Source organism: Rissa tridactyla, chromosome 5 (genome assembly GCF_028500815.1).
Source record: "Rissa tridactyla isolate bRisTri1 chromosome 5, bRisTri1.patW.cur.20221130, whole genome shotgun sequence".
Classification (NCBI taxonomy): domain Eukaryota; kingdom Metazoa; phylum Chordata; class Aves; order Charadriiformes; family Laridae; genus Rissa; species Rissa tridactyla.
This window is the reverse complement of record NC_071470.1, coordinates 46,969,649-46,996,688: the sequence shown is the minus strand read 5'-3', so window position 1 is coordinate 46,996,688 and position 27,040 is coordinate 46,969,649.

Here is a 27,040-nt window from a genome sequence, read left to right as displayed (position 1 = left end):
TAAAAAGTGCTATAAAATATAATATGTTCAAAGCTTTAGGTTCAGATCTGGAAGATCTTGCTACTGCTAAGGAATGCTTAGGTGTGGTATGGCTTTTTTAAATTTTTCAAATGACATTTAAAATTTGTCAGAAGTGTGAAACAGACTATTTTGATGAGAAAATATAGATTGCACAAGAAAGATTTATGTAGGAAGTTTCTGCTCCTACTCCACATTTTATTCTTAGTAAAAATAAGATAAAATCTCCTAGCAAGAACTTTAAAATTTAAAGAGAGAAAAGAGAGCGCTTTCATTTTTTCTGTGTTTTTTTCCTTTCACGCTTGTTTTGCTTAGAAGGAAGTACAGCTCAATGTGAGAGGGGAAAATATAGAAGGCCTTATTAAGTGTCACGTCCTGTGAACCCATGCTAGTAAAGAACATAATTTATGTGTTATTACTGGAAGTATCTGGAAGTTGTTGAGTCAACAGGTGAAACGTTTTATATTGCAGGTGCATGTGCGAAACAGCAGTTACAGTGACTCACTGCTGGGAATAAGTTAAAACTGTACATCAAAGAAGAGCACAAGGTGCAAGCAGTTGTACATTCAGGAGGAGAGTGAAGCCCCCAACCGTTCATTCAGCTACTTCTTGCCACTTGGATTCCACCTCTCATTTATTCCTCTTTGTGGTGAGTAACCATGCACTGGTGTGCCAGCATTATCACCTGAATAGCACCCAGAAGCAGAAATATAGCCTTGACGTTTCTGGTCACAACTGAGTCAGGGGGCAAAATGTTGGAAGTTAGAACTGACATATGGCAATATTGGAAGTATCAGACCACCAGGAATACTAGTCAAACATAAGATTTTTGCTGTTGCAAAAAATATCAATTCAGATTGCACTACAGCTAATGAAAGCAAAATTTGCATTCTACTAAAGCCAACAGCATCTTCCTGAAAACTGAAAGAGTACACTAAAACAAAATCAATCTTTAAAATGACATTGCTTAGAGCTAATATATAGTAAGAGGGTTTTGTTGATGTTTGAGCAAAAGGAGAGAATAAAATTAGAATTGAATGAGAGGAGCAGGAAGTTAGAAAACAATCCTTGTCTCTGCAAAACTGAAGCAGAATATTTGCTTCCAGTTTTACAATGTAGGGAGAAAACTGATGTGGATTATTTTGCTGTATACTTTTGCATCACATTGCTCCTGATACTGTTTATTGCATCTGAAAAGAGATTTCTTCTAGTGGAAAAAAAGGGGGAGGGCGGAAGGGAAGGGAAATTACTGGTGTTCTAGTATGAGCTTAATATGTATTTCCTTCAGACATTTGTAAGATTAAAGCTTTTTTTTCCCTTTTTTGTTTTCTTCCCACAGACCTACATAAGAGTTTATGTGGAACAGGCCTACCAAGTCCAAAATCTACGTCTCCAAAGCACTTGTTCAGTTACTGTCAAATTTTGGAAGCACCTAAATGTCATATTCTCTGAAGTTATTAAGACTAAATATCTCTGGGTGCCCTACAGAAGCTGGTAAGCATATCAACATTTAACTTGATGCTGTGACAAGAAACTGCACTGAGCCTTTATACTCAGGTATTTTGATAAATTGAATTTGTGCCCATTTTAAGGCCTTCTTACCTTGTTAGAGAACAAATGAAAATCAGGATTTAGAGTTTATTGTTGTGAGATATCAGTAACTTTAAAAAAAAAAGTTTCATCTTCTCCACAAAAAGGGGAAAAATATTTAGTGTTACATAAAAGATTAAATGTTGAAATTTGAATTCCTTAGTAGACCAGCGGGATTCAAAATAAATCTCAGCAAAAAATACTCCTGCTGATACAATTTATCTCATTTCATCTGATTTCCTTTTAGTCTGTAGTGAGCTTCATTATTTCAATAGATTGATTTATTTTTATAAATTTTTTTAGGTGTTGTTTATGTTAATGCACCACAGGAACTATGGCAAAATGGGAGCAGATAAACCAAAAGTTCTATTAGCCAGTGCAGACTGGAAATTAGACTTATTCTAGATTATGCAGGCACTGGAGCAGCATGACATTAATAAGCTAACTCATTCAGAACATGCCTTGAACTCCAGTTTGTGTTTTTGGAGTAAGGTAAGGTTTGCTCAGCTGCAAGCTTGCTGTATTACCAAGAGATGACCTGTTACTGTTTCATTCACTAGACACCCTTTCAGAAATGTTAAAAAATGCTTAAAAGCAGGAAGATGGGAAATACCAGTGCTTGATGAAAATGAAAGCAAAGCAATTCCAGCTATATTGGCCTATTTACAATAACCAATTCAGTAAAGGTCATTGAGCTTGAAGAACTCAAACCTTTCAGAAAGCCTGTGGTGAGGATCATTTGAAATCCAGTAACATGCAGCATCATGGCTGCACTTTTTGAAAAATAGTCTCATAAATAGAAACAGAAAATGAATGAGAGAGGGGGTTTTGTTTTGTTTTTCTTCCATGAAGTACTCTTTCCCTTTCTGTCAGCAGAATCATTTTTCTTTAATAATAAGTTAAAGTTATAAATCTTGGAACCTAAATTACTCTCATTACCCTGCATTTTGACAGTTGTCAGAAGTTTCTATGCAACATATTACAACATAGCTCATACGGAAACTTCTATAGAAAATGAGAGAAACTCTTTTTGTTGGAGCCATCTTAGTGGGATTTACTTACAATTTGAGTTATTTTAAGAAGTGTTTTAAATACATATAGTTAAATGTACATCATCCCACTCAAGACTTATTTGGGGTCTTACGTGCTTATTTTTCTTCTCATTTTTCTTTGGTTTGAAAAACAGAACGTAAGTATGCACCATTTCATTAATTAATAAATGCATGTGTTAGAGCAATTTTGTAACTATCTACTGTGTTTGTTATGCTCATTATCGAAACATATGTTTCACTATGCTCAGGCCTGAGTGATGGTTAACAAGAGTAACTCACAGCAGTCTTCAAGGTTTGGAAGTTTTTCATTCTACATTGTCACGGAGGGCAGCACAGAGAATATTTCTGAGGTTTTATCGTACAAAGTTCCAAGTGCTGCCCTCTGGTATAGAACAATATGGTTCAAGTCTCTGATTTAAAGTTTTTCATCCTAGATCACCTCACATCAGACAGTCTCTAAGAGTAAGAGATCTAAACGTTATCTCCATTTCATGCACGTTTCAGGTTGAATCATTCAGTTATAAACAGTATGTGATGTTGTGTTATGAAAGGTGTTTCATGTTTCTTATGAAGTTTTCCATACATTATCTGAACTTTCATCCTCAGGATGCTAATGTATTAGATTAGTCAACAACGGATTAGAGAGATCAACATGAAAGTTACTTTGCCATCTAGATAAGAAAATAGAATTTGTTAGCACTGAAGTGCAAACATTGACAAAAATAATGAAAGCTGCATTTTTATACAGTATTAGTTTAGTATGTAATTATAATTAGTATAGTTAAGTATAGTTTTGCAGGTGAAAAAGAGCTCTTCATATATGATTATTTTCAAGACAAGTAAGCAGGATAAAGATGAATATGAGGTCCATTTGAAAGATGAAGGAATCTCAAATCTTCATCTTGTGGAAAAATGGAATTGAATTACAAATGTTATGGAACTACACCAACACAGGGGAGCTTTCAAAGCATTTTCCTCTAGCAAACATGGTACTGATGCCCTACAAAACTAAATGGGGGTCCTGTGCTTCCAGGTATAACCCTTCCGCTCTGTTAGACTTAAGAGGAAGCTAAGGATTTGATATTTTTAGAAAAACAAAACCCATTGTAGAATATTGTAATGCCTATTAGATTTAAGGTGCAACTACAGTAATCATTTATAATTTTCTTCCACCACATGTTTTCCCTGCTTCATTTCAGTAATGGTCATTCATAGCCTCTTATTACTCTGAAATGGAAAAAAAAAACCTACTAGATCTAATTACATCCCTCTTACTTTCTTAGTTATTTATACAACATAGTTTTCTAACTGGAGTGGAAAAAACAGGGCTACAACTTCAGTTATTCTAGAAGATGCATTGTAGATGTGATTATAAAGTAGGGGAAGACCATGAAAAAGAAAAGCTAAAAGCTTCCCAAAGCTAAGATGCATTTTGTCTCTTCTAAGTATTTATGGATAACTTTAAGTTCCCTTATATATTCATATGCTGTCAGGTATGCTTCAAAAGAAAAGAAGTAGAGTTCCAAGTTTCCTTAAGATATATTTCTTTGTTTCCCTTAAAACCAAGAACAACTGTGTTGCCAACCTAATTTCTGTTGTGAAATTGCTTCTGTGATATATAAGAAACAAAAGAAGCATTTTACAGTCCAGGGAATTTCAGTGGTTCTTCCATGGCATGCTGCATTAAAAAAAAAAACAAAAGGAGAAAACAGCGCACTTACTTTTCCCCTTAAATAATTCTCAAGGCAATAGCTTTATGCAGGCCTTATGGACTTTCATGGAATTTTAATAGCTGTATTGTTGCATATGCATGAAAGTTCTCCGTCATTCTGCACTAAACTAGATACCTACACTTTAAATATTAGCTTATTGATAAGCCTAAAATGAATCAGTTTTAATATGGAAAAAATATCAGAACTCTATAGTTACCACTTTCCACTAATCAATTTAATAGTGTTGGTATTTTATTGTATTTAAACAAATATTCTATTCCATTATATGTGATAACAAAGGAGATATAACCAGTGGTTATTCACATAAATTCTAAACATGACAGGGCATTCTTAAGTTGTATTTTCAAAAGGGTTTTTATTTTCTGAATTCATCTATGTAGTACTGGTAGTAAGTGCGTAAATTTATAGTGTTGAGGCTACTGAAACACTATTCCTCTAGAACATACAGCTTCATGCATGTATGTCTAATCATTTTCCAACATAATTATGTTTAAAATAGTGTGGGTGACTAACCATGCCTATACATGCTCCTGATAATGTAGTTGATGTCAAATGAGGCAAGACTTTGGGCTGGGGAGACCAGCCGTGTCTCATTCAGAATGGTGGCATGTCATCTTTCCTGAAGACACGTTAGTATCTGCATGTCCTAGAATTCAGGGACATTACTCTACCTTGATCGCAACTCCGGGTTTTACTCAAGGGCTTCCCACTCTGTATCTCACAGATGCAATTCCAGTGGAAAAGAGCAAAGGAAAGGTCTGGGAGTAGGTTAACGGGAGGGCTGAAGAGTACAGAGGTCCAAACACATACAAAACTAGGTGTAATGAATTTGTTCAGAGCCTTTGTGTATTGTTTGTGGCTCAGTTCTAGTCCTATAGATGTTATATCAATGTGAAGGAGAAGTATTAACAAGGCAGATGATATCTTAATGGTTTGCATTGAAGACTATTGAGCAGTCACTCCATCATTTCAAAGGATAGAAAAGATATTGATCTTACTGACAGAGGTTCCTCCTACAGAAGTTAATAAGAACACTTACTTGCAGACATTCTTTAAATGTCTGTCAAAACATGTTCCTATGTAAGTCTACTTTTAGTATTCTGGTTTTCTTTACGCATTAGTCAATACCAGGAGAAAGACAAGCTTCATATACCTAGTTGAATAAGAGTATTCACCTTTCTTTTTTTTTTTTTTTTCCAATGGAAAGAAATTGTATAGTTGTGAGTCAGCCTGTTTAGTTTCATCTAGTTACTTTGTAGGTAGAATTTTGTAGTAGAATTTTGTACTTTGACTCAGGTGACCTCTGTGACTTTTGAAAAAATTGTTCCTGTTTCCAAAAATTGTGAAGCCTCTATATTTGATCTATTTTGTTTTAAAGAAATTAATGAGGAGGATAGATACCCAGGTTCAGTGCCTGGTTTTACTGAGTTGCCCTGTAGTCTTTGCTTAAATTGGACTTCCACTAATTATCTCAAAAAGAAACAGCTGTTTCTTAGTTATCTGTAGTTGTGTAGTTGAATCCATGTAGATAAGCGTTATGGTGAAGAGAGAACTGCCTGGCAATGGCAGCGGGTTTTGAAATGCTTTGTTTACAACTATGGAGTCCTATTCATCTTGAGTTAAATTTTTGAGAGAAAGCTGAAGGTTATTTTGTTTATTAATTCATATATACCTACTATATGCCCATAGGCACAGCTGCAACAGATACTTCTTGTCAAAAGAATTTAATCTACGTGTGCATTTATATTAACAGAACATATCAAAGTATTGCATTTGCTGTGAGATATGATCCTTCTGTGCATGAAAATATTTTATTTCCTAACTAGTCATGCTGGAGGCTCTGAAATGAAAGTTCTCTTTGTCTAAAGAAAAAGGCCAATGGATTTATCATCTTTGGTCTCCTTTAAGATTTAATCTAGATTCCGTTTCAATCTATATTTAGTTTAAATCTAAAGAAAAAATGAACACAGTTCAGTTCTGCATTGACCAGAATTTATAGATCTGAAAAAAATGGGGACTCATTATTGTCAAGTGTCATTTTTTTTGCATTTCAGGTGTCAAGTTTTTCCTTATATCTTATAAATAATATAAATAATTTCTTACCCTTTGTAGTTATCACAGTGGTTTATTTTTTTGCCCTGTATTAATAATGAACATCTTTTTGGCCATAGCCATAGTAAGTATGTAAACCAAAATATTTTTCTCTTACTACGGCTGTTTTCCCTATGTATGCTTGAAGCACAGTAGCAGTGGAATGTAAAGGAGACATAATGCTTATTGTCCATTAGCCACCTTTCATATAGTACTAAATCGAGTTTCAAATGAGGGAAACAGCTTGTGAGTAATTTCCTGGCAAAATCTAATCTTTCTGCCTATATTTCTGAAATTCCTACCTTATTGAAATGTAACAGTTTTTTTACAAAAAGACAAAGAAAACACCACTGTAGAAAGGAGAAAAGTAAGTGTGTTAGGAAATAAATATTAATGCTGACCTTCTAATGAAAAGTGCATACGAACAAAAAGAAATTGGTAGGACATTCTAGTGTATATTTCCTTGTATTCCTCATACCATTCACTGCTGAATCTTTTTCTGTTTTGATTTCATGCAATAGCTTTATAAATGAAAATGCCCAGTCTAACCATTTCTGTTTCATCAAGTTAGCCTGTTAGAATACTATCAGAAGAAGGGAGTAATGATGCATAAAAAGATCGAATTGATAACACAACAGTAATATTTTTTTGGATACAGGGCAACTACAAAATGGGGAAAAGGTTTTGTTTCTATTATTAAAAGCTTGCTGAGTCAGCGAGTGCTTCAGGGAAGAGTAGAAAACTTCAGTCATCCATTTCAGTATTATTTGAGTACCCAGAAGTGCTATAAGAGCTGCTGGAGACCCTGGGTTTCAGATCACAATTGCAGCCCTTCACGACAGCTTTCAATTAAAATGGTAGATGTTTGTGTGTTTTCCCACCCACCCCCTGAGCCCAGTACTGTGAATGGAAGCCTGTTCCTAAACCTGACTTTTTGATGGTTAGAAATCTTTTAGTAGGCAGTTTGCATCCACTCTTTCTTGTTCCAGTGTTGTTCTCTATAGTTACTGTTCCTGCTCTGAATCTGTTTATGGAGAACTTTCATAGCTCTTTTCTCAATCTTTATCTTGCTCTCTCAATGTCTATTTGATAAATCTGCTACCTATTGTATTCAGGATTATTCTACAGTCTGTCTCTGGCAAGTCAGTCTCCTATAATGATGTGATTCTTCATAGTATCAATTTTTGTAATAGAATTACATAGATCTCTAATATATCCAGCATACCTAACATATCTATGCAGGGTACAGGCAGGAGGGAAGTGGACCCCACTAAACTTCCTTTACTACCTTTGCCAATTTTCTTTATTTAAATTTCCTTCCTGAAACTGATTCTTTTTTTACTATTTAGTTGATCGTCAGCAAAAGGTTGGATGTTTTGTGTCTTCACAATGCAGAAGATATGTTTTCTTATTGCCATTTTTTGCCTATATCAGGTGGCAGCATCTTTTAATTTCAATCCATGTCGTTATATTAAAATGGGTAATATCACTGCCATGGATAGATACTGTAGAAAATCAGATACTACTGAGTGGGTGAAAAATGTCTAGAAAGAAAAAAGTCATATGCTGATAGAAAACTTGCTATCTAAATACCATATTGAAAACGTGGTATGGAAAGCAAAAACTTCTTGCTCTACATTTAATATGGTCGTAGATGTCCTTCTAATGTTGTTATCAGGCCTCTTGTGTCTGGATGAACCTGATGAGGATACGCTGAGAGAATTGAAAATGGGCAAGACAATAAAAAAATCAGATCTTTAAGAACTGATATCTTCTTAGCTAAACATGAACATTTGTTAATTAGCAATTTTCATCAGTTTAAAAGTATATGTTGAGTCCTGTATTAGGGAGTAACTGGGGTAGAGGAATGACAGCTGTATTTTTGTTAAGGACTACCACATAAAAATGTGTAATATTTCTGTAGTGACGTAAATGTAGTTCTCCATAATTAAGCTGATTCGTAGCAATCTAAGAATACAAAGGCCAATGCAAAGGTGTCAAAGCAGCTGCTTTAGGTTTTATCAGGAGAGGAGACAGCCTGGAGAATCAGTTATAATAGGTTCCCTCATGGACCCCAATTATGAATTCAATGAGGCAGAGAGAAAAGGTTTTTGCTATTTGCCTTTCTAACAGACTTTAGAATAGAAAGTGTTAGTGCTATGGGAAAAATACTATGGGGTTTTTCTCATGCTGTACTGCTCCACGGGAGAATGAAATTTGATGGATGAGGAAGGGATTGATTTTGTGCAATTTAAGATGATATGATTATGTTTGTTGCTATTGAAAATTTAGTGCTCTGTCAGAACCACCAGAGAATGTAGCTTGCGAATTGAGACAGTTCCTCCTCCCACACTTACCTTAACCACTTGGCTAAAAACTGCAGTTTCACTTCTCATTCTTACCTGGTGAGAAATAGATCTTAATTTCTGAACTAAACAAAATTTCATAGGTGGTATTTTTATTGTTGGTATTAGGTATAATTACTTCGAAATGTTTTCAGATGCTTTAAGGTGGTGACTTTTAGTCCACTTTCAGAGAAAATGCAAATAATTTCATAAAAACAGGATGAACATTTTTACCAGAGCTCTGTAACATCAAACAGAAGATCATTTAAACCTATATAGCCTGGAAGATGAGAATAAGATATAAACCGGTTTTTAAGTGGGTATATCAAATGTGTGCTACTTTAATGGCAAGTACACATGATACAATACAAGGAGAGAGTTATTTTATCACTATGAATGTCTCTTCATCGTTACAGACAAGCATTTCTTCATGACAGGGAGGACTTCAGTTTTGCCTGCTCATTTGTTCTAGGCCCTCACACAGGGCTGCTAGTTATCTCTGTGTTAGAAAACCTTCCATGGGAAACTGATACAGTAGCAAAGATCCAAATTGTTTTCATGCATTTTCTTGCCTGTCTCCCTTTTCAAATGTATAACTGTTTGCATTTGAAGTTTTGTTTTGTCTTTTGTTTTAAGAGATGCTAATGACTTGGGGATAATTTAAAATCACAGCAAAAAAAAAAATCAGAAAAAGTGATTCAGATTGAAAAAAAAAAAGTATATCACGTGAAGAAGGTTGTAAAGTAGCTAGCTATAGAAACGTACAATATAGTTATTGGCAGGAAAGTGTTCTTTTTTTAGTGTTTTTAGAACAAGGTAACTTAAATCTCTTAATATCTGCTCCATCTTCAGCTTTTAAATTATTCATGTAATTTGCAATCTTTAAACGTAGTTTGCAGATGACTTTAGCTGCATTCTGTTTCTCTCTCTGTGCTGTAATGCATATTGCTATTGCTGTTATTAATAACTATTAATAATAAATTCCTATAAGCATTGCTGTTTAGGGCAGGGTAAGGAAAGGACTCTGAAATTTATGTCATCCTATATAGTTAAATATTTTTGTCATGCGAGTAGAAAAATAATTGTAAAGCAAGAAAACAAAAGGTGTAGGCACTCTGCTTCGTGTCATGTGCCCCCATCCCCTGCAATGTTCCCTGGACAAAATCCAGGGTAATGACTACCCATGTGGTAATCTAATGTCAGATATTTTGTGCCAGAATGTCCTGATTCTGATGAGGAAAACTTAAAATGTAGAGCAAATATATACTTATTTTGGTTCTGGAACCATAGTCTGCAGTATAACCATCTCCATTATCTGCAAAGACAAAATGCCAAATAAAGGCACACAATGAATATAAACAGTGTAGCTTTCAGCTACAAAGATGAAGAAACTTATGCTTTTGATTCTCATGACCCCATTTTCAGAGTGTCATACCTCAAACTTGGTCAGACTGTGTTTCTTACATCGGAATTCTGCACGTGCATAGGAACAGAAATCTTTTTTTTTTTTCCTATTTAATTTGTTGTACAAGAAGCAGCTATTCTACGTGGGCACTGATTTCCCAAGAAATGAAGGGTAAGGGTCCAAGATGTTGTTTTATCTTGGTATTAGGTGAGTTTATTTGGAGGAACCCTCTGCACTTTCAGCAAAAACTACTTGTCTGCTATAAATACATACTGTCTAGTGCCTAGAAAGAACATGGTCTGATTCAGTGCAGGATTTCTTTTTGGACTCAGGCTGCTGTAGAACTTGGTAACAAATCCAGCATACTTGTGAATGCCAAGGGTGTAACAGTCTATAGCTGACAGGCCATTAATGGAATGCAATATCATTTTGAATGCAAATAATCTTTTTTTATCCTTGTAGTTCAATTAATGACTTCCACAAAGATACCAAAATCACATAGTCCCAGTATATTTTTAATAGGTAATTAATAACAAAGCTACAATAATGCCAGCCTCATGAAGTTCAACAAGACCAAGTGCAAGGTCCTCCATCTGGGTCGGGGCAATCCCAAGCACCGATATAGGCTGGGCAGTGACTGGCTTGAGAGCAGCCCTGAAGAAAAGGACTTGGGGGTGCTGGTGGATGAGAGGCTCAGCATGAGCCGTCAGTGTGCATTAGCAGCCCAGAAAGCCAATTGTATCCTGGGCTGCATCGGGAGAAGTGTGGCCAGCAGGTCAAGGAAGGTGATTCTCCCCCTCGGCTCCACTCTTGTGAGACCCCGCCTGGAGTACTGCGTCCAGCTCTGGAGCCCCTGCTACAAGAAAGATATGGACGTGCTGGAGCTTGTCCAGAGAAGGGCCACAAGGATGATCAGAGGGCTGGAGCACCTCTCCTATGAGGACAGACTGAGAGAGTTGGGGTTGTTCAGCCTGGAGAAAAGAAGGCTCCAAGGAGGCCTTATAGTGGCCTACCAGTATCTTAAGGGGGCCTACAAGAAAGCTGGTGAGTGACTTTTTAGGATGTCGGGTAATGGTAGGACTACATGGAATGGATTAAAACTAGAGACAGGATGATTCAGACTGGACATTAGGAAGAAGTTATTCACCATGAGGGTGGTGAGACACTGGAACAGGTTGCCCAGAGAGGTGGTGGAAGCCCCATCCCTGGAAGTTTTTAAGGCCAGGCTGGATGGGGCTCTGAGCAACCTGATCTAGTGGGAGGTGTCCCTGCCCATGGCAGGGGGCTTGGAACTAGATGGTCTTTAAGGTCCCTTCCAACCCTAACAATTCTATGATTCTATGATAATACCAGCTAAATAGTGAAAATACAAACCATCCATTTGTGGAACATTATTCTTTTTATTTTCTCATACTTCTATTATAATTCTTTGTGCAAGTAGGCTAAGAAGTTTGCAGGGTGACTTAGAGAAAGAGCTAAATGCTCTAAGATGTAGTTGTCAAGGAGTGGTTACTCTGCTTTCCATTCTCATGTGAATGAGCCATTCTGAGATGCAAACAAGCTTTGGCAAATCAAAAAGCTGTTACATACATCTTTAAGATTGACTCTGTGGAAGAGTCAGCAGCTAGAAACAAGAATTCAGTCTGATGGCATATTTCTTTAATCAGCATAAGGATTTATTTGATATGTTTCCTGATACAGGATATACAGTCTGATAATCCTTAGCCAACAAAACTGGCTGTGGTACTATGATCTTGCTGCTGGTGTGCACTGCATACAGATTGCTTAAACTAAATTGATCTTCCCTTCCATGTTCTCGTATGTACTTCACAGAGATGGAAACAGGCAGATTTGCCTTTGCTAACTGTGTCATTCACTTTGTTAGCCATGTAACCAGAGTTCATTATATGATTATTGCAAAGTAGAAATGATAAAAATAATCATAGTATGAACAGTGTAAAGATGCGTCCTAATGAATATTCAAATTGAATTGGGTTAGAACACACTTGTTATTAAACATGACTGTAAATGGCACTAAGTGATCTCAGAAAGAATTATTGCTTCTTCACATTAATGTTTTGACCATGGGTAGTCCCTGAGGCAAGGAGCACTTTTTCTGAATGTGTTTGAGTGGTGCCACCCAGGATTGGAAAAAGTTTCATAGTCCCTTCAGATCTTGAACTGATTAGAAACAGAATTATTTCATTAACTTTGTTCTTGGGCACATTCCTCATTATATTACAGAGCTACATAGTAAGAGCAAGGAAGGAAATGGGAAATATTAGAAGCTCTGGATTTTCTGCCACCACTATGAGCAGCCTGCCTTTGTGCAGCAGATTCTTCTGAGCAAATTGTTTTCTGCTGTGATGAGATGTCAGGCAGGTGGTCTAGTTTCCAACAATAGTTTCCTCACCTGCTGTAGAATAAGTTGGTAGAGTTTATCTGTGACAAGCAAGTAAACAAATGGCAATTATATATTTAGTTTCTTAAAACCACACTTAAATATTGGTGGTTCTTTTTGGGAGGTCAAAATCCTTATTGCAAGTGATTGTTATCTATTGAATGTGATAATCCTTGCTAATGCATGGAAGATGGTATAGATGTGTGGTCCCTTTGGAAATTCTGCTTCAATTTAAAAAAAATTCCATATTTCAAACATGACATTTTGCACAAGCTGAGGAAAAAAAAAATCAATGGAAGGAAGATTATCAACTTGATCAATTTGATAAGTGATTTTTGAGTTCTGACAGCTATGCCCAACTCTGAGATGAATGCCAAATCTTATCCTAACCCAGTTCTATTTACACCTCAGGATGTGAAAAGCATTTCCACTTGTTACTGAGACTGTAACTTTATTTACAGTATTCAGAAGACTAATAAATCAGTGTTTGTAAGGTATTAAAAGGTGCTATCTGAAACTCAAGGGTTCTTATTGTCTTACCTTTTACAGGTACGTACTGAAAAGTCAGGAAGACTTACATTTTTTTTTTTTTACTAAATTGTTGAGGATACTGTATGTATCTAAATAACAAATCTTGCTGTAGTACTTTTGTCACTTGGTATCCCAGTGAAATAATTAAATTAGAGTTTAGGAAAATGTTTAATACTGAGTGACTGTATCCCTAGTTAATAAGCTTCCTAAAGCTTCCTAATTGCACCTAAATCACTGCAAAGTTGGTGCTTTCAGAATTGAAAATTACAATGTAACTCTAATATATCACTATAATATCAGTACATTTCAAAATTATCCTGAAGCATTCTCAAACAATGTTTCTATCTCAGCTTCTTCCTCTAAGTACTCCGATTTACTTTTTGTACTGTTACTACCAGCAATAATGTCTTAAGTCTAAGAGAGAGAACTCCTTCAATCTATAAGTTGAAAATTAAATGAGATATTTAGCATATGATAACCAAAAATCAAATAACTTTTAGAGTATTGGGAGATAAGACCATTACTTCTTTCTAGCCTTGTTTATATTTTAAAATATTCCAAGCAGTCAAGAGAGACCAAACTTACGTTGATGCATGATTCTGTTTTGCTCATGAGTTTTCTAGTTTAGCTTTTCATTTCCCTGGCATTCTGGGGTAGTAGAAAGGGAGGGATGAAATTAACATGCATTCCCCATTCTGCATGAAACTGTTGAGCCTGTGTAATTCTATGTTGTTACTGCTTGAGGAATTCTCCTGATGGGCATATTACACAGTCCACCTTTTCCAATCTTTCTGAACAGTGGTTTGGGGGTTTGGATTTTCTTTTTGTCTGTTGTTTGGGTAGTTGTTGGTTTTGTGTTTTGTTTTGTTTTGTTTTTTTCTTCACTCCAAGGAGAAAGAGAAAAAGGAATTTTTGGGGAGAGTTGTTCTACCACGTTCTGAAGAGAATTGGTAAATTCTGTAGAAAACAGGAGGGTAGATGGTTCAGAAGGTCTCATCCAATTCTTCTTAGGAAAATAATTCAGTATTCTAGATCTGTGTCTCAGCAAGTACTTTAAAATACAGAAAATTTTATTTAATTTCAGGAAGTGCTCTTTTCTTCTTAATGGCAACCCCCTAAAATTTAAAAGCCCATAAAATCTGCAATTACACAGAAAATTTAGAAAAGAAAGTAGCGTAGTACTTCTAAATACTGCACTGGTAATTGGATATCAGATGGCATAGCTACTACTGATTATTGACTTCTCTGTTCTTCATCTACTCTAACTGCTTAAAGGATAACAGAAAATGTCACTGCTTTCCCTGAAGGTAATTGGAAAATCTAATTTGTCTTACAATCTTTCAGTGAAGCTAAAGATAATAAATTAGGAAGTATATTTTTCTACTCTTCATGGACTCCTGTGTGGACTCCAGCTGCTTGGAAGGCAGCTATCAGTGAAGGCAACATTTTAAACTGAGCAATGCACGTGCAAAATGGTAAAGGATGTTAGTTAAGTTTTACTTCAAATGTACTCCTGATACAGAGCTGTTTTGAAAAAAGTACAAACTATAACCTTATATGTATTAGGTGTATTTCATAGATGTTGTAAGTCCTTTCTCCTTATTGAAATACTTCCCTTACCCTGACCCCAATGAAATCCAAATTCCACAACAACCGGGAATTTAGTATATTTCTTCCAGTATAGCATTTCCCTGAGCATCTGTACCTAATTCAAAGTAGCAATTGTGAGATTTACATATGTATGATGCCTTCTTAATGAAAGATCCTTAAAGTTTTTCATATAATATAGCAACATTAAATTAATGACTGAAATACAGCCTTTTCCAGGAACTGTGACCATTGTCTGTCAGTAAAAATAAATACAATTGTTTTCCTTTTTGTACTAAAAAGAATAAATAGCTGGACTTTTAATGGGAGTTTCATGGCCTGAGATGTGATTTTCTTAGGGGTTGCAGAACCTCATAGCTTGTCAGAGGCAAGGCTCCCAAACTGGCAATGTGTCGCCAGTTTGAGCTAACAGCAAAGCTGTGCACGTATTCCTCATAGGCAGACACACACACAGACATACACACACAGGGCTGTGGAACAGGGAATCCCGCACCCAGGAAAAATTAGAAATGCAGTTTAATGAGAAGGCAGGACAGACTGTGCTGATCAGGTGCAAGGCATGACCAGACAATGTATGGACCAGCCCTGTTTAACGTGCACTGTAAGTGTGCAGTGAAATGCAAATAGGTGGTTGTTTCATTTTTTTTTTTTTTCTTGTAAAACCTCATAATTCACTAAGAGACAGGCAAGAAAATTGTCATTCATGTAACTGGTTGTCCTGGTTTCAGCTGGGACAGAGTTAATTTTCTTTCTAGTAGTTGCTGTGTTTCAGATTTGGTACGAAAGGGATGTCAATAAGGCATATTGGTTTAGTTGTTGCTAGGTGATGCCATTTTTCAAGGACTTTTTTTTCAGCTTTCCATAGAAGCTGAGAAGGAGCCTAGACAGAATGATGGAATGGACAATGGAATATCCCGTTCCACAGATGTCACGCTCAGTATATAAGTGGGGGTTGGCCAGGGGGCAGGAATCTGTGATTACTGCTCGGGACGGTGCCAATTCACCGGGTGGGGAGAATGACTTGTGTCATTATGTTTCTTGTCATTATTATTATTTTCTCTTTTTGTTATTTTTTATGTTAAACTGTCTCTATCTCAACCCACGAGGTCTTTTTCCTTTCCCTTTCCCCTCCTTTTCTCCCTCTTCTCCCTGCCCTACTGGGGGACAGGGGAGAACTGCGGGAGTGTCTGCGTGGTCCTGGCTGCCAGCTGGGGTTAAACTATGACACCAGTGGCTGGCAATATGGATTAAGCAGAGGACAACTGAAAGCAAAGAATGCTAAAGAAATGATGCAGTAATAAAAACCTTTTTGTCACACCTTTTGAAGAATACCAAGGGTGCAATCTGAAAGATAATGCATTACAGTGTTCTGCAGTATTTGTAAAGTGTGGGACTGAAGAAGCTAATAATTTGTGTGTGTGCAAAATTTGTATTTACCTTGCCCTGTTTGTTTTCTTTTTCTCATATTTATGATTCTGCAATTTCGGCATGCTTGGTCTACTTGGGGACATTAACTTTGCCATTTTGTGTGCAACAAATAACTCTGTCTTTGAGTATATCCGTGCTGTCGGATCCCAAAGTACAGACTACGCAGATGCTATAATTATTTGAAAGGCCACTTATATCCTAGGATTTGGTTTTTACTTCCTCTACTGAGTGAGAGTAATTTTAATAACTGGTGAAGAAGCAAGAAAATTGTTTTTATTTCCTTCTAGTGAAAAATATTTACTATTAGGATTGTATTATTCATAATCCAAAATTCTTAAAAAGTTTATCACTTAGAAGCCTACCGAACACCAAAAAGTTTTCTGAAAATTTATTTCTTAAAAACAGATACCTGATTTAAAGGACAATTTTGCACTGATGCTTTCTGCATTTTGTGCTATATATGCATATATTCTTTTTCAGTATATAATCTAGTAACTATGACCGTCCACACTGAGAAGTGTCCTCGTAATTCACATGTCATTCCTATAGTTTTACAGGGCTATGTTCTGCTGCTTCTTTAAGAAGAAATACAGCAATTAGTACTTAGTAAATTATTTAAATGTTGGCTGACATATAGTATATGCAGAGGACAGCTGAGAGAAAACAGAGATAAGGGAATTCTAACATAAAAAATGCCTTTTAACAGAGCTTTGGAAGAATGTCAATACTGGTATAAAAAGGGTAAGGGATTACAGTTTTCTGCAATATTAATGTTTGGTGCAGAAGAGCCTTGTACTGTGTCTGTGTGGGTGGGTACAGCTATCAAAGCATGCAATGTGATGAGGAGTAAAAGTCAGGGAACAAGAAGTGAGAAGCTCTGGCACCATTCTGCTGCTTTTCCAGGAGAAAGAAGCTGTGAAGAGCTAAGTAAACAGGGGAAAGACTGGGGCATCCATGGGAGCTGGCTGGAAAGAAAAGCTGAGATATGCTACTTCTGCTGTGTGAGGAGCCTAAAGAAAGTTGCCAGTGAGATTCCTACAAAATGGGAAGGACACTTAACTCCACCAAGCCAAAATTGAGGTTAATTAGGAGCTTAGAGGGAAAGCAACCCCTCCATCCCTGCTGTTGTCTGTGTTTCTATCCTGATAGGTTTCCATGCTATGTAGGTAGTTTTGGTATTTCATCGAGTTCTGTTAAAGCTCCCCAGTGAGTACTGTCTGGATCTGGTGTTGTGCTAACCTTTATTTGGACTGTGTACGCTCTCTTCTATAGAAGGGTTCCCAAGTTAGGACCTCCACAGTTTCTTCCTCAGAGAACCGATTCAAAGAATTCACTTTGCTTCTTGGCAATAATTTTGTCCTTTCGCAGTACTGTCTTTATACCATGAATATCAATTGGCATTATACACACTTTAGCAGGCTCTTTCTTTCTGAGGTGTTCAAAGAAGCATTTAGAACTAGTTTTGATCCCTGTATCTAGTTGCTCCTCAAACTCTTTTTTTGCCCTTCCTAACTATATTTTTAAATTTAATATTCTGAAGTTTAAGATCCTTTCTTTAGACTTCCTTTGGTTAAAATTTTGGTATTTTAAGGTTATCTTGTTATTTCTATCCCATGCATAGGACTCTAGCTTTTGAGTGGAAATGTTTCTGGGTGAATTGTTGTAAACCTTCCCCTATTAAATGAAAATTCAGCACTTTAAGATAAAACAAAACCTCTCTAAAAGCACAAGACCAGCTCTTTGCCCTCAAGACCACTCTCACCAGTATGTGAAAATCCGTGTTAAATTTTATGAACAAAACCCTTCCCTTACCAAAAGAACTCTGGAAGTAAAAAAGCTTTGCAGAGAAGATCTAAAAAGCCATCGGCACATAAGCCTAAGAATAATGTCATAATTTAAAATTTTTTTTTTACTAAAAAATTATCTTGAAGGAAAGTAAATAGAAAAAGCATATTGTGCAAGCCGTAACCTTCCTAAGTCACTTTCTGTGCATTGTATTTTTCCCATCTTTACCTCCTTGAATATGAAAATTCTAAACTTTTTTCCAAAGCCGCACTTACTAAAACATCCTAAGCCTATTTTTGTTCTTTTAACAATAAGTACAGTAAATAAATTACAGTATGTTTTCTTTTCATAGCATGGGCTGTTAAGCAGTTTTCTTAATACACTTTACATAATTTTTCAAATAGTTTTCTGTATACTGATATTCCCTTGCTTGTTGTTTCAGGATGCTGAAAATTCTCAAGTTTACTACAGTTTATGCTTATATTTGTTATATGGTATAAATGTAATATGACATTAATGTATCTATTGCCTGCAATGTTTTCATAACTGTTTCCAACAGAATACCTTCTGAGCCAAAGGCATGCGTCAAAGCTGTATTCCTCACTCTCCGACATTATTTGTATATGTCTAGACAGACTATCAGTTGACCAGGTGTCCTGGTTTGAGGTATCTTTGCAGAGCACTGGATTAATAGTCCCAAGTCATGCAAGTTACTGCAGGAAAAGGAAAAATGCAGTGAAAGGCCCTTTAAGACTGCAGAAACAGTAAGACCCTACAGATAGAGCTGTGCTATTTTTATCACGTTAGAGACTGGTTTTTGAGTAGTGGATATGTTTCAACATATTCACAGCAGGATGTTCCTTATCTGTGGAGTTTGGGGCTCAAGTGTTCCAAGAGTTTTGTAAAATAATAATGAACTAGATGACGTTGATATGAATAATGCATGTTAAGCTGGAGACAAAGCGAATTTCATGGGTTTTATGGGACCCGTATTGCTAATACTGATCCACTTGTACCAGAATAAGGAATTCTCTTTTCTGGAGTTGAAAAATCTGAGTGTCCGTGCTCTCAGCGCTAAGAAATACATTGATAAGCTGTGCAAAGGGAAAATAATTGTACAGTTGTCAGCCAGTCACAGTTGTGTCTGAAGACCAGGGTTACCTGATTTCACGAAAGTGCATTGCGGGTCCAGGTACCTGGATACCTGTTTTTCTCAGTTTCCGTAGATGTAAAAAGACAAAAACACATTGACAAAGTCATTAAACCATCATAGTTGGCATAATTATAGAGAGAAAAAAAAAAAAACGGCCTTAGTGCTTAAGTTCCAGTTTCTAGTCAAACTCCAGTCATCACACTGAAAGAATTAAACACCATGGCTTCTTGAAAATGTGTTGAACTTTGCACTTTTAAGTTGAAAGGATTTATTAGGTCCTTCATAGATGCTTAAAGTTTATAAGAAGTTATATGAAAGGGTGTGAATATTCAGTAAAGATGTTGTGAGAAAGACCTATGAAGTACATTGAATCATAGAATGGGTTGGAAGGGACCTTTAAAAGTCATCTAGTCCAGCCCCCTTGCAGTAATCATTGTGGTGGTTTTGTTTTGGTTTGGTTTGTTTTTTTCCCAAGACCTAAAGGCAAGGGTATAGCTGAGATGTCTCTGGAGCTTATTTGGGGTCTGACCATCTCAGAGAGCAGCAGTATGGCATATGGCTCTCCATTATTCCACGAGGAATCCATACAATGATTCACTACGCCTAGAAAAAATTATTACTGAATGATGAGGTAGGACAACAGTCAATGTTTTTTTTTTTTACATTCTCAGTTTTTGTTGTTACAGAATATGCTTTTCTGCCTGCTGGACTGCCGTGAGACTAGATCGCGTTTCCTTTCACCCGCTTGTGTGAAAATGTTCAAAGAGTCACAATTGTGCCTTAAGCCTGAACATTCATTGGGGCATGTATTGGTAATGAAAGCTAAAAATGTTGAAACGTAAGAGGGACTGAAACCCTCTTGGGTTTAGTGGTTTAGCCAGTTGCCTGTGCATCATTGAATACTGGAAGCTTGACCCTGTGACAGCCTTTGGCATGGAGCTGCAGACTGTAGGAACACAGCTGCTAAGGAACCAAGCAAGCAAGCAAGTGAAAAAAAGGAAGGCAGGATTCTGCTGACTGTTTTTCTGAGGAACCTCATCAGAATCAAGCCATCTCCATAAAATATTGAGCTGGAAAACACCGGTAAAATCATACCTCCAAATTTTCCAACTGACTCTAAAACCCAGAATTATACTTCCAGTAATGTTGTGTTACTTAATAATTGTTTTGGTAACAAGAGCTCAAGGCAGATAAATGATCAACAGTTTATACATTAGAGCCAATGCTGATTGTCTGAACTCTCTGGAAAGGATCACTTTAATTTTATTTTCTTTAATTTTATTTCTGCAAATTTTGTCAAGCATGAAACTGAAACATAGGAGGAAGTGTGTCCTTTTTCCTCAAAATCCAGAACTGCGCTGTCTTCAGGTGGTAGCAGCTTGCTTGCGATGAGATCACTCCAGTGCCCTAGATACTGAGGCTTAAAATATTTGGGTGAACTAATAATAACAATAACTAGAGCCCATAGATACAGAGTTACCTGTTTTATGAATATATACATACTAGATATAAACCTAGGAATCTATTTAGATTTATTAGATAGGGGGAACTTCCTTGATCTAAATGACGATATTAAAAACTATAGTAAATCTCTTTATTCTACCTATCTATTCTACCTATTTTATAAAACTACCATTAGATTTCAACACAGCAAAGCAAGAAGGAGGAACCTTTTGGACATGCATTTCTTTACAGAATTTGGGACACTAAGACTAAACTGTGTTGTGTAAAGAATTTAGAATTCATCAGGCTGGCCTTCATTCTGATAGACCTTACAAACTTAAATGAAACAAGTGTAAAACAATCCTTCTAGGTACTATGCACGTAAAATCCAATTGTGAACACTTACCACAAAACACACGATACATGAATGCCAAAGGCGAGAGAGCACCAATTAGGCAAACTGCCTTCCAGATGGTGCCGTCTCTGATTTTGTATAATTGCTTGAAATGATGCAGTGAAAAAAACACAAACAACCAAAAAACAAACACACAAACAAAAGAAAGTAAGTGAAAACCGTGCTGCAGTCTAGATATATTATCTAAAAAAAAAAAAAAAAAGACTCAAATCCATGATAGTTAGCTTGCACTTTAATTTTAGGAAGATACTATGTGAGAGAATTCATGATGCTGAAACACTCATGGCAAATCTGCAGTAGGACCAAGTTCTTTCACAACTGTATTTAAAAGGAGCAACTCAGCAGCAATTACACAGAGCTTTCAGATTGCCTGAATGTGAAAGAAGTATTGCATATCTCTGGGGTGCTTCATCATCATTACATGATTATAGGACTATGAAGATATGCATCTGTGTTTGGTTTAGTCCTCTGAGAGAGGCTCTTGCTCTTCCTGCTCTTTGACCACTCAGAGTTGTGAAGTGAAACCGTCAATAGGTGTGGATCTGAAAAGTCCCTTGCTGGAATAAATGTAGTGGAGAGATAGAACAGCACAGTGTCATTTTTTTCCCCTCATTTCTCAGTTTATTGGCTCTGACAGCGAGACGCATCAAGAGAGAATGGGCATTGTGGAATTTGTGGTTTGTTGCATGATAATTCTTGCAAACCTTGGTTACTTTGCCAAAAACCCAAAAAATGTTTAGAACCTATCATAGAAGCAAAGGGAAGAAGTTCACTGGATAAGAAACAATCTTTAACTGCTTATATTGATGATATGCTTTAATGGTTGGAGAGAGAAAGAAACCCATTGTTTTCCTCCTTACTCATGTTCCATTGTGTAGAAATGGCATTTGTAGAAGCTATTCAGTGCTATAAACAACCATTGCATGTAGGTTGGCTCTCTGCACTTCTTCTGTTTGAAATGTGCTAAACTTTGGCTATGGAGAGGTTCAAGGATAGGCTAAATTTCTGCCTCTGAATGATACCCTGATCATGTCCCAGTAAAGCGCTTTAATGCTTTTACATTTTATGGAAGAAGCTGCACTACTGTTCTCCTCACTGTGGGAGGGAAGAGCTGAGAACTGGCTTCTTTTCTCCACAGACCTCTGCAGCATTCAGTTCTTTGGGCTGATATTAGGAATTGGATTTTCTTCTTCCTGTCTCCTGAAGTAGAAGTAATCTGAGTTTTTTTTCTCTTGTTTTCCTTGTCTCAAAACCTTGAAGTGAAATTGTAAAAACAGAGCTGCACAATAATATAGTACAAAATTACCCGTGTTCTCATTTTTGTCACTGGAAACATTTTTCCCAATGAACCAATCTTCCCGTAATATATATCAGGCAGAATATCTCTCACTCTACAGAGTTTGGAAGTGAGTTTTGATTTTCAGAGTATACAATACTTAGCAAACTGATCACTATGCGTGTTCTAGTGGCAAAGATTGTAGGTTTTTTGATTGGACTCGATGATCTCAAAGGTCCTTTCCAACCATGAAGATTCTGTGTTTCACCAGAAGTACCTTTCCTTCATTCTTGCAGAGCTTCCTGAGTACATCCTCTCTACGTGTGTATGGCAGCAAGGGGTGGTCAACAGGCCACGCGCTCATTTCCGTCTCCCTCTTTTTTGTCTTGTTTTTGTTTTGATGAGAAAGCAGATGGAATATGGTTTTCATCGTATCCATATTCATTGGAAAATGGATGTTCCTGTAAGCAAAAATCAATGGGCCAAACCGTTCATAGGCAAAGTGCCATGGAAATGTTCTCTGAGAATACGATAAAACTGATATAGAGAAAAGTGCTTGTGTCTGGTATCCAGGGTACAGAGAGCTAGTCTATGGTGAGCTTGTGTAAGCCCTGATTTAAAGAGTGATCCTGATATTTGCTAGCATTGTAGAGGGAGGATACCATCCAAATGGGGAGCGAAGCAGAGACAGGGGTAAAAGGGTATCTCATGTGACACAGAAGTGCATGGCACACAAACCAGTACTAAAGGAAATGATCTAAAGCTAATAGCTCCCTTACACCTATATATATTATATAGAAATTATTCCCAATTAGGAAGACTTCAATTTAACTAAGCACTATGTGATGAACTACTTTTTTTTTTTTGTCAGCCCTGAACCCACACCAGCTGGGGTTTTTTTTGCTGCCTTTTAGTCTTGTATTTGGAGAGGTAGTGAAAAATCAGATCCAATCCACTGTCTGCATGTTACTTGTGATTTTGTAGACTTTAGTCATGTGGTTTTTTGATCTAAATCTCCTTTGTTATTAAAGCAGCTCCATATGTTATTGTCCTTTTCCAATTCTATATCATGTTTCCAAGATATGCAGCCACTGACTTGTGCATTGTATTTAAGCTGGGACAGACCATGAATGGTAGTCACATTTTATTTCTCTGTTCCTAACCATAATTCATATCTTCAGCTTGCTATTGATTGCTATTCAACGGTAAGCTGAAATGTTCAGAGAACAGTCAATTATAACCTTAATATTTAATTTCCTTAGGGGCAATGTTCACCTTAGATCCCATTGTTTTATGTGTTGGATTAGGACAGTTTTCTATAATGTGTATACAATATACAGTTGCTAGTACTAAATTTAGCTGGCTAAAGTCAGTGCCTCCTGTAAGGCTTTGCTACAACTTTTCACACTGTTTTCTACTCAAAGTAACTTAATATTCTTGGTAACTTTGGCACCTTGTTTTTCAGCCTCTTCCTCTCCACCCCTACCCCTGTTCCCTGCCCCCCCCCCCCCAAGTCATCTATGAAAAGTATAGCTTTTAGATGACCATTTAGATGACCAAGATGGCTCTGTCAGTCAGATCTGTCTTGTCAGTGTGATTGTTATTTCTTTCAGTGAACTTCAAGACTACTTGTGCAAAGGCATTTGGGAAGGTGAATTAGATCGTGTGGTAGTTTTGTGAGCAACTTCAAATACATCCATCCTGTTTTCAGGATTTTAATATTGTTATGTTATTATATAAGCCTGTGTACAAGTTTAAACTAGATCTTGATGCTGATTCTGTCTCATCTGTAAATCCTGAAAATGGTAGCAACTCTATGGAAATACTAATGTTGTAGTTTAACCCCACCCAGCAACTAGAACCATGCAGCTGCTTGCTCACCTCCCCATTCAGCACCTCACTCCACCCTCCCCCCACTCAGAAGCATTGGGAGGAAGAGGGGGAAAAAAAAAAAAAGAAGAGAGGAAAGGGAGGAAAAAAAACCCCATGGGTTGAGATAAAGATAGTTTAACAGAAAAAATAACAGAAAAGGAAAATAATAATAGTAATGACAAAGGTCACTCTCACTGCCCTGTGAATTGACACCATCCCAAGTAGTGAACGTGGATTCACACCCCCCCGCCAACCCCATTTATATACTGAGCATGATGTCTATGTTATGGAATATTTCATTGGCCATTCTATCGTTCTGTCTGTTCTTCTATGGGAAGCTGAAAAAGTCCTTGAAGATTCTAAACGTCACTTAGCAACAACTAAAATCAATAGCTATTATTGATATTCCTTTCACAGCAATCACTAGAAAGAAAACTAACTCTTTCCTAGCTGAAACCAGGACAACTAGCTAACTGAAAAGTTGAAAACCAGGGAGTGAGAGGTGATGCTGATTCTGGCTTTTTGTATGTGTTGAGTCCTTGTTTCTAATTGTGGGTGTCAGGATGAGATCAGCTTTATCTTTACAAAATATTTGTATCTACAAATTTACAAGTCTTAATCGCTCTAGTTAATTGATGCACCTTTGGGCCCAGTACTGTCACTGATGGTTTATGGGAAGTGCTTTGTTCCACCAGCACATCTGAGAGGGGCTTGGCTTCAACAACGACTAGGCTTCCAGAAAATTAGGAGGGTGGCAGAGAAAATACATGCTTTATAAAATCCTGATTAAAAGAGTAAACATTGCTTTTGTGTACTCTATTGGTGGGAGAAACTTAGATAGCTCTTATGATTTCACTTTGTGCTGTAATACCAGTATCTCTGACAAATGGTCACAAACTTCAGTTGTATAAGTATTGGAAGTACTATGGAGGCAAAATGACAAATATATTCTAGTAGCTATTTTTAAGTACTAGTTAATACACGTTAGAATCGATGGTCATAGATTTTTAGTATATTATTTGGGATAGATTTGTCCTGGCCTGGATAGAATTTACTTAATTTTGACTTTCAGTATCCTTTTTGACTAATGTTAACACTGATCAGTCTCAGAACAAACCAATATGCACACGTTGAAGGGTGAAGGGTGTGGAGAGCTTAAAATGAAGTTCTGAAGTAGAAGACTAAGGCTCCCTGTCAGGAAAATGAGAAGTTTAATTTTACTTGTCATCTCTTGTTTGTGGTAACCTAGCAAAGTACAGTAAGTATCTCTCCAGGCAGCAGTATAGGACAGAAGCACAGTACACTGCAGAAATACATTACGCTTCTCTTTTCTTTCCTAGTGTCTCCATATCAGAACCACAAATACTTTCATAAAATTAAAATATTTTCAAACATTACCAGGAGATAAGCCTTAAGACCAGATATGTATATCATGTTATAGATACTTGTGTATGTGTCCTGGGACCTTAGTAAACTCTTTATTGGGAAGTGGAAGGGTGACCGAGTCTGTTCTTTGTGCTTATTAAAAAAGTGCTTGGGAATCTTTATGTTCCACATAAGCTTACCAAAGAGAAGTAAAATGGGTTTTACTGATTTATCTCATCTAATATCTGTATCACTTTCATGTTTGAGCAGGCAGTAAAAAGCCTGGGACCCAATCATGCTGTTTTATTTTTTCCACCACATTTTATATTTAGCTTAAAAAGTACAGAAATAATTAAATTTTTTTTTGCGATTATTAAAGGGAAAATTGTAGACATTTTAAGGGAATAACAGCTGCATTTCAGAAATAAGCAATTTAGAAAAGTTTATCTGCATGCACACATTTACACTTACGTTTCAGGGTTGGGATTTTTTTTTGTTTTCAGTATGGATCCTGACATGAAAGAAGGCTTTGTACTCTGCCCAGTCAGGAGTGTTGCTACTGTTTGATGGTCTGCCGTTTAGTAGAAAAAGGGTTAATTGTTGTGATTTTGGGACTTATGATAATATTTAATTATTCCAATGTTCCTGAGTAATTGCAAACACAGGAACTGCATGTACACAATACGTTAGTGAAAGCTGGTTTCATATACGGTAGAAAATTACATTTATTTAGCCTACTTTCTAACTGATCCTTAAATTTCCAATGAATCCTACACTAATGAGAATGTCTCTCTCTTATTTTAACCACTGTGGATAAAGAAAACTGTATTCTTATAGCAGACTATCAAAGCAGAAGGTCTAAGAAGTGCTGAAGGAAGGAATAAAAGGAAATAATAAAAAGCTATTGAAAATAATTATCTTGGGAGGATTCATAAGCGAGTTTTTTGTTGTTGTTGTAATTCTTTTGTTTTATTTTTTTATGCTCCAGCTGGTAATGTCTACCCCTAAAAGTAGTGAAAGGTGTTGTTGGTAAAATGAGTAACTGTTTTTAGGAGTCACAGTGGACAAGTTAGAGATTTTTCACTGACTGAAGTACAGTGTTTGAGACACCATATTTTCTATATAAATCTCTTCTGATACAACAGCCTTTTCATATATCTGTCCAGGTATTTTAATAATGCCTGGCCTTATAGTATGAGAGTTACTCCTTAAGCATAAATGTTATATCTTGCTCTTGTAAGTTGTGCACCTTTCACTATTAAATCTCCTATTTTCTATTGTAGATTAAACTGTCTCTTTTTTTAATGGTTACTATCTTAATTGACGGTTACGGTATCTTGGGAAGCTTGCTAGTAAAGTCTTGAACTTGCAAATTTCTCGTGCACAGCAACGCTAGCAGTCATCATGCATTTAAGTCATAGATACCATTAGTGGACAGACACTGCACTCCTATGGTTCTCTAAGTGTTTCTTTGCTTGATCATGTATTGACTTTTCAAGAATGCCTGCCAGGTCCAATTGTTCAAGAAG